Below are 16,077 nucleotides of genomic sequence, written 5' to 3' on the forward strand. Positions count from 1 at the left end.
TCATTAGGTGATCATAACTCAGTGTGTTCCCGTTTTTACCTTTGCTTTAATGAAACATTTTTCTCCAACAAAACTACACGTGAGTGGCAAGTTTTAAAGAAATCAACAAAACTACACCATTAATAATGAGTTAATAAATTGTAATTATTCCATTAAAAGAGTTTGCATGCAATCAACATAACAAAAACGCTAAACCAGTTCCCAATTGCCACTACGCTCCAAATACGTCTACTCCTTCTCGCCTTTTCAACTTTGGGGCAACGCATTTCTTGACCATTCCGGTGGGGTAGTAATTTTTTATCAGTTTTTATTGTTTCATCTTAAACTTTTATTTGTTTGTGTTCCGTAACACACGTGCACACTACACGCCCCTAATTGTGTGTGTATCGGATGTTTCCTAAGATGGGAACTCCATTTGGTTAGGATGAAGAACACTGTCTAAGTTCGTTGGTTGTACATTCGAGAGCTCATATTCCTCACTTTATAGGGTTTATTTTTTTCTCGCTGCTGAAAGCTAAACCAATGAGGTCGTTAGCGATTGTGCGATTTCGAAATGAAGGCGACTCCTTTAACAGGTTCCTGCTGGAGACCAGGCCTGCCTGTCGATAGGTATGAAGCGGTACAATTGTGGGAGACGCAAATGAATGTGATATGGATTGAAAAGTTAATGGAGATGGATGGAGTCGATCGGGGATTCTTTGCTTAAGTGAAGCTTGAATTATGTTATTTGAATATTTTTGAAATATATTGCATATTTAAAATTCTTTTTCCAATTTTATAATTTCCAACCATAAATAAAACTCTCCCCAATACCTTATCCATCCCATAACGAAGATCGCTTACCGTGTGCCCGTCGCTAACCGCTGGTCACTCATCTTTCGTTTTATCTCCCCTCCTTTTCGCTCAGCATTAAGCTCAGCAGGAATGCTGGGACACACCGCGCGCGAGGCTTTGGCTTAAACAAAAACCCAAAACTCCTCCACCATCCAAGTGTGGGGAAGTTTGGCATTTTTTTGGGGTGCCTTGTGATTAAAGATTTTATTTTTAAAGCATTTTCACATCTTTTAACACACCCGTTCTTGTGGGTCGTTTTCAAATGGCTTTTGGTTTTCGGTTTTTTTTTAGTATCAGCACCAAGGTATCTTTCATTATGTATGGTACTGTCGTTCGGTTGATGTTCTCGATTTCATTAAAAGCATCTACATCTTCGTTGCTGCTGAAAGCCTGCAAGCTTCTTTTTGGGAATGATCTTCACAAACCAGCAAAGGAATCTGCGTGCGTCAAATCAGGTCTCTGTAAGCGAGCTAAAGCGGAATTAAAGTGAAGCTCAGTTTTATTTCCTTTTTTACGAGCTTTAATTCGGGTGGATGGATTCAAGTGAACTCATTGAAGTTTTTTTTTCTCCAATAACAGCTTTAGTTTCCAAACATTAAATACTTCACACACATTTTCTATTTGATAATTTTGTGAAAGATTTTTCTTGGATTATATATAAAAATTTTAAAATAAACGTTCGCATGTTTGACTAGATCATATCCCTTCTTAAGCACCTTAAACGACCTTAAGCACTCTTCTTATGTTAAAGTTTTTAATGCTTTCCGGGAGTCGTTTTAATTACTTGGCTCAAAAATAAAATGCCAAAGGTACGCGACGATCCACCTCGATGTGCGAAACCTCATCTCCAACACGAGATTCAACCATCCCAATGGACCTTGAAGTGATGGATGGGACGGAACAGAAACCCCAAACCCACGAAGATAAAAAATAAACTACCGAAAGAACCCGGGGCCCTGGTAATGGGTCAGTCTCGTTCGCTTACACTCAGCACCCAAAAACACGGTACGGTCTATTAACTAATAATATGCTCTAATTTGACGTCATCAACGGTGACATTATTCGCTGTAATTTGAGTTCTATTCAATCCCACCCCAAGCCACGCGAAGACACATCATGTAATAATCAATCCGCTCGCCATCACCCCTGATTTAGTTGGAGCGACGCACCCGATAATGGGTACATGCTACAAGGTTCAACACAAACCGTAAGCTTCTGCTCGATAAGGATCTGTTCCGAAATAAAAGCGAAGGATACGGAACGCGAGGCGATGTGAAGGGGAGAGATTTTTTGACCTGATTAACGAACGCGACCTATGGCCCTTGCTGTGTTTTTGGGTTCGCTGGCGGTTGTTGTGCGTACCGGATCGGTATCCTCTTCGCTGATACAATAGTCCGTGAAGCAATTGAGATACTTTACTTTTATTTTGGGACAGAGTAGAAAAGTGATGGTATTATTATGTGTTTTGTTCCTTAAATTTTATAAAATTTAAACTCCCATCCTTACTTTTAATATTTATTATAAAATATTTGCTTCAATTCGACTGTCATCTGGAATTGCTTACTTTATTTATAAAAATAATGTTTTTTTTATACTACTCATATTTGTATTTTTTTTCAAGAAACATCTGAAATTTCTCCATTTTTATCCAGCTCTTCTAATGTGAAATCGATTCTGTATAAAGCTTACCCAACTCATATTTTTGTAAAGCCTGAGATGACAGATGTGATTGTTGATAGAAGTTCTTCGAATTTCAAGAAGGTCCTTTTTCTGGTTTCTTGCCTTAGTGAAACTTGAATATTTCAGGTATATCTAAAAACCATACCCTTTTCTCGAACGCTTTCAAACACCCAAAGATTCAATCTTTGCTAACCTGGGATTCGTATGTAATCCAAGGAGATATGTTAGTTCTGAGGAAGAAACAGAATACATATCAACTTCAAGAAAATCCAGCAAAAAACCCAAACTTTGTTATTTGCTCTTGAAAACCCTGCAAATTTTAAAAAAAACCTGAGTTTATGTTAAACACAAATTAGATATAGAGAAACTTTTCACGTTTATGTTTAACATATTGTAGAAAAACTTCAAGGAATTAAAGAATTTGCTGAGTTAAAGAATTCAAAACTGTTTCTAGATGTGTGACTTGAATAAAATATTATTTAAACTACAAAAATTTACTAAAAATAAATAAATATTTTTTTACAATTTTGTCGTAAATTTGCTCATGTAAATTTTTCTTGTTAATGTGTAGGAAAATAAAAAAATTAAAATTTCTTTAGAACACAAATTCAAAAAAATCTGTTTTCTGCTATAATTTTATAGTTCACTGCGCTGCTAGGAGGATAGACCACATCATCGCCCACAAAACCAAATGGCGACCAATTTCAAACATCATCAAAGCAAATATGTTCCTTTTCATTGTGCATAAAAGTTTCCTTCCTGCCATGTCCCCAAACCTGGGATTTGTAAGGTGCAATTGTCCGGTTTTTCTGTTTTTCCACGAAACGTCCATTCGAAAAGGAAAACTTTTCACATCACCTCTCTTTGTCTTCGGGGTTTTTCCCCAGCATCCAGGAAAAACTTGTGAATAGAAGGACAAATGAATGGACGTCGGTTTCGGTGGACCTTTTTTCCCCTGAATTTCCCGCAGTCCGCTTCACTATCTGTTTCATAAATGGGTATGTTTATTTATGTCCATAAATGAGAGCAAAGATCAGGAAAGAAAATGACACGGGGGAGTATCGTTGACGATGCTCCAAAACAGGACAAAAAGCGGAAGATCAAAAATATTAATCGCATAATGATTCTATTTGCACTGATTCACTTTTCGTCTACAATTTCCACATCTCCAGCGCGCATTAGAGCATATTAAACAGATCACTTTTATAAAGTAATTTTTTTTTTCAGTTACAGTTCAGAGTTCGTTTTCAACTCCCAAGTAAATGTATAAATTAAGTAATTGCTTATTTATTAAAGAGAAAATTGCTCATCCGAACGCACTCTCCGGTTTGCTTATGTCATATCTCTGTCTCATCAGCAGTATTATCGCTCGTGCTGATGGAAAACGGAAGATAATGAGCACTCTTGTGGAACGGGGGGCTACACATCCTAGAAACACTCGGTAGTGCGCGCTAGAACCGCACCGTGAATTGTTTATTATTGTGGCAACAAAAATGGCATCCCTTTTGAAGGATTAATGAGCGAGCAATCAGGGTGCACGGTTACGGGCGATGAGTGCCAAAAGACGGATTTGCCGTTCGCAAATTGTGTTGTTTTTTGAAACGAAATGAGCCAAGATGCTTTAAATAAATTTTCATTACGGATCGGAAAGGGGTCAAAAGTTGTGGCATAAAGGGGTTTTGTTGGGAGGGAATAGAACGTAAACAATTTATATCAAAGCATACCGTATTCTCGCGTGTATCCAAGATTTTGATAAAGAAAAGAGTGGGATACGATGGATATTTGGTTAAATCTATTTAAATTTTTTCCTCCCAGATATAGGCCAGAAATACTGACGTATCCATTTAAAAAATTGTCTAACTTGTCTATTTTTTTATGCGATTACTCTGAAACCTGCTGGATGGCCAATCTAGCAGTAGTCAATGTATACTAGTTGTCTATATACTGTGAAATTTGACAGTTCTATTATTTTAGTTTTTGTGACCTCTGTGTCCATGGGGCGGCCCAGTAGTTTATGTGGTAAACGGCGCCGGTCCACACGGCAGGACTGGTGATGAAATCTCATCCGGACCATCTATCCGTAGTAAGGACTGACTCCAGTTACGTGGTAAAATAAGTCTCGTAAGCCAGAAATGGCTGGCGTGACCTTAGAGATCATTAAAGCCAACAAGAGAGAGAGGGAGAGAGAGAGAGAGAGAGAGAAAGAGAGGGAAGAGCGTGTTCCCGTGTGTATCCATGATTTTGATAAAGAAAGGTTGGGGAATACATGGAGACTACATTTAATCTATTGCCATTTTTTTCCTCAAAGTTGTGTTTCCCAAAAATACTTACGTATCCGTTTAAAAAAATTGTCTAATTTGTCTATTTTTTCATGTGACTACTATGAAACCTGCTTGGGTGGTCAACCTATCAGTAGTCAATGTATATGTGTTGTCCTTCCTGTCAGTCGGCTACGATCGTGGAAAATTCCTCAAAATTCTAGTACTTTTTGAGAAGAGAGATAGTTCCATCGTTTAGAATCCTGGGTCGAGAAGTCTTATGGCAATGATGAAGACTTCTTTAGTGATGTGGCCAATGCTTTTTCAAGATGACCGTTTGTTGGGCCGAAAGGGTCCTTTTTACTAAAATAGATATCCACATGCGGAAGCGTCAATCTTAGTTGGTGGTGCCCATGCATGTTTACCTTGCTAACTTTACCCAGCTCAACCCAATTAAGATTTTCTGGACAAATTTGAAAAGAAGAATAATTTGAATTAATTTTGAGGAACATACGACGGATGATTTGAACTAAAATGCGACTAAAAAACTGGAGAATATGCCTACAAATCTGTTTTAGACTCCTAATGGCAAAAGTTCCTGCAAAAGGCAAAAGTTGCTAACTGTCGCAAGACGGGGTGAAAAGTATCTTTTTATGTGTATTAAAAACAGAATTGTATATCAAACAAACAGTTAAATAATTTCTTGTATTTGCAAATATTACAAATAAAGTTCTGTTAAATCACTTAAGCTTAGGACTTTGCCTCTCAACAAGATTTTCAAATGCTCGTTCGCATAACACCCAGGAAAACAAATGAATAAAAATATGCAGCAACTACGGCGTTTGAAATGAGGGAAGAAACAATGATCCCATAATGAGGCAACAAGCAGCCGACAAAAGGTTCCTCACACAGGAAGTGTGTTCCTTTTTCTACAAGAGTAATAAATCTGCTCCATCTGTACCAGGTCTTACCGGCCAGGAAATTTGGAATGCTTCTTAGAAAATGAATTCCCGTCTGATGAAATTTCACAGTACACTAAAATATTCCCACTTCATAACTGATCCCCATTCATACCGAAGATGTAGTCTTTTACGCTGAAACTCTCTCTCACTCCACTGGATTTCACCTTCGCGACCGTTCGTTATATATAGAATTTTGCTCGTTCAGATCATTTGAGCCACCCATGGACGATCATCGGTTGGAAAGTTATTTCACTCATTTAAATGCTGATGGGTTTCAGACATATGTGGACCAGGCAGGAGGGTGTTATTTCTCATATTCCTCCGCGGCACAAACCTGATACGAATCATACCCGTACCAAGTGGATCAACATCAGATTTGGAGTTTATTTTGGGACACTTCATGGTACTTCTTCTTCTCCACTCACCAAGTGTGACACCATGTGGCACATCATCGTGATGGTTGTTTCATTCTCCTTTTTTTGTCCCTCCATCCCTCTCGAATATGACAGGAAATGGCACACGCAAAAAAAAACAAACATTATGCTTCATACGGTTCGCTGCCGTACATCGCTTACCATTTCTTGTGCATAATTATGTATTTCTCTGCCCCTTTACACCGGGATACGTGGCTTACATTTGCAACGCAGTCTAATAATAAAAACGTCACATTTGTCCAGCTAAAGGGCATCCGATCATAAACCGCCGCTGAAAGAAACCTTCATTTTCCACACAATAAATATTAATACATTTCCTGCTGGCCGGCGGAACCCTTGGAAAATGGTGTTTACACTAGAGCTTGTGTCACCCTTAGCAGCCCAGCAGGATACTCGCCATCATACATTTCGGGTTGTATTCGACAAATTTTCCCATTTTCCCATCCCACCAGTGTGTGGACCAATGGACAATTCCAAACGGAAGCAAATCGTTCAGGAATCGCTCGGAAACCTTTCCTTTTGTATGAATGAATCCGTCCGTCCCGGCATCAATGAGAATGAATGGGACAATCTGAATGGGGTGTGTTATTGTTGCTTTGACTCACAAGAAACCCAACCGAGTTCTTACAGGGGTTTTTACAGATGATAGAAATAACGTGATACACTATAAAAACAAACGCAGGTAAGACAGAGGACATGACATATTAGGTATAATATAACCTTAGTACATCTTAGTACAATTAGGGATTGTACTAAAAGTTAGTAAGATATTATTGGTAAGGTACAAAATCGCGCGTGATAAACGCAACAGCGGATACATTTCAACAGTGCTATAATAAAATGCTCTTAGAAGAGCAGAAGATCGTATTTAATGCACCATGCAGTAAATTCGAAGAATAAATCTTCTATTTCAAATAGTAATCATCTGGCTGTCAAAAAATGCTCCTGATCGCATTGATACTTACTCACTTACACTCACTTAGTTTGGTGCTATAAAGTGCCATAATTGCGTTATTTTTAATTGCGTTTTTCTGACAGGTGGAAAACCCTGTTTTTATGGTTGATGTTCCTTTTTTAACGAAGTAACAGATTGAAAATGAATAATTCTTTTATAGGGGTTTTATACAAATTTTATAGAAAGTATTTATTTAAAAACAATCTTAATCCTAAAAAATTTGTATCGAATAAATATTGAAAAATATTTTAATATTACATAAATAAGCAACTATAGACGAAGCTCCTACTAATAACAATAAAATCCAACAATACCTCACTAAATCACTAAAACCAGCTCACTGTTCCATTCATCCGGACCATAATCTCACCTCAAAAGGGTGCCACAAACACACTAGCGGATTACACAAGTCCACCACTTCTTAAGAAGCTTCCCCCCGACCAGGTTCTGTTTCCACCTGTCGCACGGGAACAAAAACAGTTTCCATTTTCCACCCTGTTCGGGGGTCGTCATACACTCAAGCCAACCCAACTGAATGGAACACCCTCGAGCTATTTCCTTCCCTCCGATTTGTCTCACACAACAAAGCGTGAACATGTGTTAATGAAAGTCTCGTCATCCGTGATCCTCATAATGGTGAAACCGGCAACAAAAGATGGATTATGTACCACAAAATAGAGTACAAATCTCCGGGATTCTTCCATTCACCTTTGGGGTTTCCCGCAATCAAGTGAAAGAAAATTAATTTCATGAAAATCGTTCTCCATTGAGGGCAGTTTTCTTTCAACATACAGATTTTTCATTAACACAAAACACATCGAAGAAACTACCGATATTGCTCATTAAAATTCAAATCACAATTTAGTGAGTATGGGGAGAAGTAAGAGAAGAAAAATTGGCCCCAAAATGCTGCACATGAAACGGTTGGTCGTTCCATTCATTGCATTGAAATCACTTCAAACAATGAAGGAATTTTCCGAAACCAAACTCGTGCTTTACCTACGCACGCAAGACGTCGGCAAATGTTCGGCTCGATGTCTGTGTCCGTCTGTTCATGTTTTCGGCCCGAACAATACACTCGAAACGATTGTTATACCGGGTGCTAATACGCAAACCGAACGCACGCAACAGGTGGAAAATCCGACCGAGAACGGTTGATGAAAAAACGGCCCCCTCCGAGTCGGAACGCCCGGTTTTGCCGGCGGGCAATATTTTTAAACTTCTTTACAACGCGTAGGGAAACTGACAACAGGCGGAAATCTAATTGACGCGTACGCACCCGTTTGCAAATTGACTGTGGAAAATTGTTCCGTTTCCGGTTTCCGCGCCATACACGGGAGAGGGGAGTCATTGTGGAATGTTCCTTTCGTTGAATTTGTTGAAGTGGTTTACTCAGAGCGCCTAATATTTCGATTCTTAACCCTATATTGCAGTATCCTAGTACAAAAAAATGCACCATAAATCCTTCCTGCTGTGTCACGGTTTGAAATCACAAAACTTTACACACCGTTTTTTCCCTAAAACTCAAACCCCATTGAGCCAACTGCCAAAAATAAAGCAAACGGTATTTAGGCATTCAATTTGTTTTCGTTTGTTTTTCACACCAGGTCACATCATTTACCCTCCACCAAAAAGGGAGCACAAATGGGGTTGACTTTTGGACCAATTTTTGGTGTAGCTGGGCTGGAATTAGAAGAAATTAGAAAACTCCTACCGGAAACGGAAGACACGGTAACTTTGTTAGCCGAGCGTCGGAATAGAATATGTTCGTTAATTGAGAATGTGTTACTTGCGTTGGGATGCGTTTCATGCCAACACATACGTATTAAGACTGTATGTGTTTGTGTGTGTGGAAATATGATTAGGAAACGGCTAATTAGTTACCATTGATGGAATGTTGGAAAGTTTTTAAGTATTTTTCCTACAACGACGTACAACTTTGAGAAAAGATCATCGAAATTTATGTACAATAAGTCCTTTTTGTTTTGTTTGAGCATAAATATGAGTTAATAAATAATATTACAATTATTCTGTAAGAAAATACCTCAAATGTCTTCTTGAAGAAATAGACTATAAAACTTATGCCTAATTATCAATCTTATTCATCGAAGAGATGAGAACAATCACTCTTCTAAAAGATTTGAAACAGATTAACTGATTGGATATAAGGATTTGAATCCTTCAATCTCTCTTTTGAGATTCATTAAATGTAATGCTCTGAACTAATCCTTTGACTCCTCCTTTTTTCATTCAAAGATTCTCGTTCATTTCACTCACTGATTCTCTTCGGCGACTAGCGACTCACTCAATTTCTGATTCAATTCACTTACTCTCTGCGCCGTCGTAGCGACTCACTCAAAGAGTAATGAAAAGAATTACAAAAACTCTTCTTGCTGAGCCACTCTCAAAATTAAACTCGCTGACTCTTACTCAGTGTGAACATCTCTAGTTCTTTGTATTCATTTTTTTTTTTGTTAATTATAATTTAATTACAATTTTCGATCACTCTTCACATAATTATTTCATTAAAAAAACTTTTTAAAAATAAATTTCTAAAATACGAACAAACGATAAATCAGTAATTTTGATATGCAGTTCTGCACCACTGTGACTGTGGTGGAACGCCACAACAGTCGCGCGAAGCACAACCATGAAGCTGCTGTTGTAAGGCTTTTTCAAAAAGCTTCACATGGTGGTTTAGTTCGCATTTTCACATTCAGGTGGCGTGTTCCTCAAATTCTTTCCTAAGTTTGTTTTTGTTGGTAATTTAAACTATTTTTAAATATGTAACACGTTTCGTAACTAATTACAAGATTATTAAAAAAATTAAATGTGTTTTTTCAAAAACTAATTATTCAGAATTGCTTATTATCAGTTCTGTACAACCAACATTTCACTTTCTGATCTAACTTGATGAAACGACTTTCATTATCTTGCGTATGGTGCACTTTATAAGCGGCTATAGATAAATCAGGTACCATGGAAGAAGTTATAAGATATTGATAAAAGAAATAATTCTATTTTGTTAACAAAAATTACGTCCTCAAAGCACGAAAGTCAAATGACACATATCAACATTTCCACCAGTGCTCTTCTCATACGTTGGCAGGAAACGCTCCAGCAAGGAAATTTAATTCTCTATTGCTGAAAGCAAACCCAAAAATGGATAGCAAAATATTTAAGATTTACCGTGTAAAGTAACGTATTTTGGCTATCGCAATATTTGAAGCTGATTGTGATGATCAACGATTACGAGCTGACCGCGAGTGCTAACGTGCCGTATAAACATCGTTGGAAATGTTGCACCAGCGATGTTTAACGCTACCCATTGAAGAAGCGCAACTCGTGACTGTGTAAAATACACACCAGGCTCTACCAGTTCCACACAACAAACCCGCAAACGCAATCTGAAAGAATATTTTTAGAAACCATCATCTTCACACCTTCGGAGACACCGCGTGGTGTCTTGCCCCTTGAGCGAGACTTAGACGAACATGACGTACAGGGAGAGACGTCACAACAAATCCCACACTACCGGGACGGGTAATCAACAAAAAAAAAATCATAAACCCGTTGATGTTGTTTTGATTTCTTTCTATACACACTTTCGGCATTGACAATAGCCAGAAACATCTTCACGCAGGTGTGTCCAGGTGTTTGGCTCGTATTCCACCGCCCAACCGATAAGGTCAAGATAAGATGATTGCAGCCATACCTCAAGTGTGTTGGAAGGTTTGACGCAAGCGCAACGAGCTGCCAAGAGACGTAAGTCACACTCAGGCCTTCTACATCGTGTGTGAAACATGTGGCTTAGCGTGTTTAACGTTATGTATGTTTTTATGTAAAACTCGCCGCCTCTTTCAACGCAGCTCGGTTCGACACCACGCTCAACGGCACCGTTCCATTCTGCCTCCTAAATGTCTTACAAATCCTATAAGCAGGAAATGTCTTCATTTTGTTCCTACTATCCTACGTTTCCACCGAAATTTCCCCCTTCATGCTCTATCGGTAACTCATTTTTCGGAAGATTTATAGAACAGTTATTGGCCGTTACGGGAAACAGAAAATGTCTCCGGTTGAGTACACGGATGGAATGAGTTCTAGACATGTGCTATGGCCAAGCGCAGCGGGATTAAGTAAGGTTTATCGTTAGAAGGATGCTGGTGATATTTTGAGCCTAGGCGTTACACTAGCTAAAACGGGTGCGTGATACTATAACACCGTAACGCACAGTCATGGGCAGAAAAAAGTCTGCACTGTTACAATTTACTTTACAATTTATTAGTTTTTTTTATATTCTTCATATAAAAAAAATTAATTTGTACATTTAGTTTTTACAAGAAACATCAAACTCATTCTTTTGGCTTTTTTATAGCAAATGTCTAAATTATTTTTCACTCCTAAACACGTTAGCTGAGTGACTTTCTTCAACTATGAGTTGATGCAGAACCTTACAATTGTTAGTATTTTTATACTTGCAGGGTTTTTCAGGCATGAAATGTGAATAGTAATTAACACTAGAACTACTGGACCCAGTCATTTTGATTGAAATGGTTCGTTTTGATCACTTTTTTGTGTGAAAATTAGGATTACTTTACTGCATTAAAACATCATTCAACTGTACGAATTAATTTTTAAAGTTATCATTAGTAAAAATAACGCCTTAAACATTTGGTAGCTCCAGCACATTAAAAGACAATTTGCATACTCTAATGTTTTTTTTTTTGCAGATAATTTTTGCTACTTGTTGCTATTGTCGATAGTACCCAAATCGATTTATACCATTTAAGTTCAAACCCTTTCGAAAATGTTAATTGTTTCATCCTTCTCGTTTATTATAATTAAATCATCTTCACACCAATTAAAGCGAGGAGAGAACGATCTATTTTTTTCCTCTTCTTACATATAATTACACTCAACAAGTCGATGCTGTTTATCTTTCAGCACATAATTAGTCGCCGTACCGTACAGCTAACCGAACAAATGGGCACACACATGTGCCGTATGTCATAGTGTTGCTGTAAAAACTGTTTTCCGTTTGTTTCTTCCTTTACGTTTCGTTTACCGTTTACCGTTTAACAACACATATCATCTTGTAAGAAAATCCCCATTATGGCCACGGGAAAATACAAGAAACGGATACGGGAAAACAGAAAGGAAACGAAAAAAAATATACACAAACCTTCCGTCCGGGGAAAACAAATTCGCACCGAAGCTAAAATATCGCTCAGCTGTTTTTGTCGGTGGCCGGGCGGTGGTGTACCGGTGCTTGGCAGCATTTGCCAGCTGCACACTGTTTGCGTAGGCCAACATCAAATACGCAAATCGGTATGTGTAAGGGCACGCGTTGTGACACGATCGGTATGGCACGATCTCGATGCACACTGTAGTGAGTCGCTGATAGTGAAATTCCTGAACATGATCTAACTCGATCTCAAGTTCCCATTTCTTTACGAATGTCTGTAAATGCAACTGGAAGCTACTTCAGTTCCATTAGTCTATGGATGTGCTTTTGCACGACGCTATACTTGATCCGTGTGATGATTTATTTAAAGATCAGTTTTCCGACTTAAAACCTTCTTCAGATCTTTACGTACGAGTGGTTTAAATTTCTCTACGAAATAGTTTCAACCGCACCGTCTCCTGGGGAATGCAAATACCTAACCTTTCATGGGTCTTCCGATTCGTCCGACCACTTCTACGACCGTGCATTATCGAATGTCTGTCAGTGTCAGTGACGGGTTTTTGGGGGTTTTCCTAGTATAGACCAATGCGTGTCAGCACCATCGATGATGGACGAGGTGTGATAATTAACATCACATTTACTACAAACGTCCGCTACAGTTCCTGACACGTGTGCCCGTGGTTAAGGGTAGGAACAAAAAAAACGATTCTAACGTCAAATCGCACCACCGTTTGGATGGGTAAAGAGAAGTTGGATACGAAAACATGTCAATAGTTGGTCGACATTTACTTTTTGATGTGTGGCTTTCAAGCGAACTGATAGAAATAGGGGCAAACTATTAAGCAGTGTTGCCAACCAATGGATGAAGAAGTAAGCTGATGAGTGTTATGGCTTTTGGAGACTTTAAGTCATTAAATCAATCATTGCAAGAATAATCTTAAGAGTTGTTTTTCTTCATTTAGAGTTTTTTTTATAACATTTTTAATTTTTTGTGTGGACTAAACTTGTTAAAAACGAGTATTTAAATGCTTCTTGTTAAAAGGTTATTTGCTCCAAATGTAAGATTAGTAGTGATTTCATGAGAATCTTACAAGTTGGTGCTTTTGATGGAACGAAATAAGTCCAATAATTCTTGGAAATTGGATACAAAAACCTAGACAAGCCAGATTTTGATAATGTCCATTATGGGCACAATGCCAGACCGTTGAAATTAAAAAGCGATTTTTCATCTTCAATTACTCCTAAGTATTCTGGAGTTAATCAATCAATTCTAAGTATTTTGCTCGTAACTCAAAAAAGAAATCAATTTTACATAAAATGAATCAATTCGTGTCGCTAGATTTACTCAAATTTCGAGAATTTCTTTGTGCCGAATTACGCACATTGTGTTGAGAAAAACACAAGCGTCTAAACATTTAACCAAAGATTAAGCGCTTGGGGATGAAGTCACTCTGTATCCTAAAACTTCAATAAATGTCGGAACATGAATTTGATGTTATTACTAAAAATTCTTGGAATCTCAAACCAACGCCCAGAATTCTCAAATACTTAACGCCTGTTATATCTTCTTTATACTTTTTCAGATGCAAAACTTTCGCCTCACCCAACCTCAACAAATTGGTTTCAATTATTCAATTATATTTTTGAAAAATATCTCCTCAATCTTCAAATTGATAAAATGAAAGATCTGCTGCTCAAATCCTATTGCTAATCCTCAATGTTGTAACACTTTGTAAAGCATTGCGTCCATCCGCCCAGTCCCGATCTGTTAGACCACTAATCATACACCTTGTATCATTCCGCCTGCAACATTGTACCACGAAACACGCTTCACTCCGATGTTTCCGTCACCCCAGAGAACGATGATCGATGATGTTCACTAGCCGCCGGCAGCCTTTTTGGTAGGGAGTTGGTAGGGAGAGGACACAGTGTCGGGCCGAGAATAGGAAACATCAGAAACGCTAACCAATTCAAACACGCACAGATGTGCGCTCCGTACGATTCCGTCCTGACGAGCTTGATTATGTCGTTTGTGTTTTTGGAAAACATTAATAAATCGCACGCCAGAACAGCCGTCAGGTTTGATTTTTTTTTTTGGGGTTTTCTTATTTTTTTTCTAACGTTCTCATTACGACGCTGTTTTCTCGCGGCGCCACGAGATTTTCCTTCTCCATCTTCACAGTAAAACGAGACGCAAGAAGCGTTATTAACGAATAGAAACAGATTTGAAAGTTTTACTGCAGAAGAATATGGTAGGAATAAGATTTCATTAGCAAATAAAAGGAAAAAGGAAAACCATTTTATTTCATTCTCTTCGCTCATTCCTCCAACTTTCTGCCATATCATCAACCTGCGCTACCTGGTGTTTGCTGTTTTTATTTTGTTCACCAACTTCTGGGCTTGTAATGCATACAAAACATCATCGCATTACACTAATAGGCAGTGTCGGCAATGACTGCGTGAAGGGTGCATTTTGGCAACGAACCAAACCCCCCGCGCGTTGGTAGATTCTTCGCAACGCCAGGAATTTGGACAATTGACAAATCACGGGTGTGGAAGAATTTGCTCATGAGAATGTTCACAGCTAGTGTTGAGTGGTATTCAGCAAACTCGCTATAGTCGAGTTTTATTCTTGTGTGTTTTTTTGCACTAAAGGGAAGAGTTGGCTGCATTTGGCTCAGCTTGTAGTGCAAGTTTCGGTGCGAAGCATATTTGTCGTTCTGTCATTAAGAAGGTGGTGGTGCAATAATGACAGCTATATTAGTTGTGGCATTCTTTCGGCAGGATGACTTTCACTTTTAATTGTTTGCTTTTAAAGGTCTTTTTAAAACTGTTATAATGAGTTAAGGAGATTAAGAATTGAATTTAAAACATGAATTAATCCATCAAATAAACAATTTCACTATTTTTAATATTGAGTTTCTTTTACCTACTATTTAGTTTTATTAGTTTCTTTAACTTAATATTTTTAATATTAGGTTTTTTAATATTAAGAAATGAGCGATATTAATTTCAAAATTCGTTTACGGTCATATCATATTTAAGATGATTTTACACCCCAAATTATGAGTAATTTTATGAATAGAGAAAAAAGAGATTCTTCGAGACCACACCATGGGTGCCATTAATTTTATACTCCTTTCTACTGCTTTCTACACAAAACGAAACAAATCCTACAAACGCCACCTCCTAACTACAATTTTTATGGGCCGACAGTGGGAAAAAAAATATTCACAATGGGCCATAAAATTTGCCATCGCACGTTATATTTTATGCGCCCGAATCACAAACCGAAACGGTGGATCATTGCGTGAAATGGTCACGTTATGACATCGGCATGACAGTTTGTGCAATGTAGCGTTTTTGAGGTGGAGAATATTTTGTGCCATTCTGCAGAACAAGTACAACATTGTACACACAGTTCGGATGATTAATTGTTTTCGCGATCTAAAGTTGCGGGTCCTGCTGCACTTCGTATTTACTGTTTGTACAAACTATTCACTCGAGAGGGAAACAATTAATTAAAAAGCCAGATTAAACACACTTTTTCACATGATAAATCGTTCCTTTCCTTAGTGCACAAACTACCCTTGTCAAGGAAATCGAATTCTCTTTTGATTAAGGGTATAACAAAAATTCAAACATTGATATAGTTGTAGATTAGCTTAGTACAGAAGCCATCTGTCTGATTGAACCGGCCCGTACGTGATGCTGCGCTGTTAGTAAATTCACCAACGTGCCCGTCTAGCGTTAGCTAAGCCGATCGTGT

The sequence above is a fragment of the Anopheles funestus genome, chromosome 3RL (genome assembly GCF_943734845.2).
Source record: "Anopheles funestus chromosome 3RL, idAnoFuneDA-416_04, whole genome shotgun sequence".
NCBI classification, from domain to species: Eukaryota; Metazoa; Arthropoda; class Insecta; order Diptera; family Culicidae; genus Anopheles; species Anopheles funestus.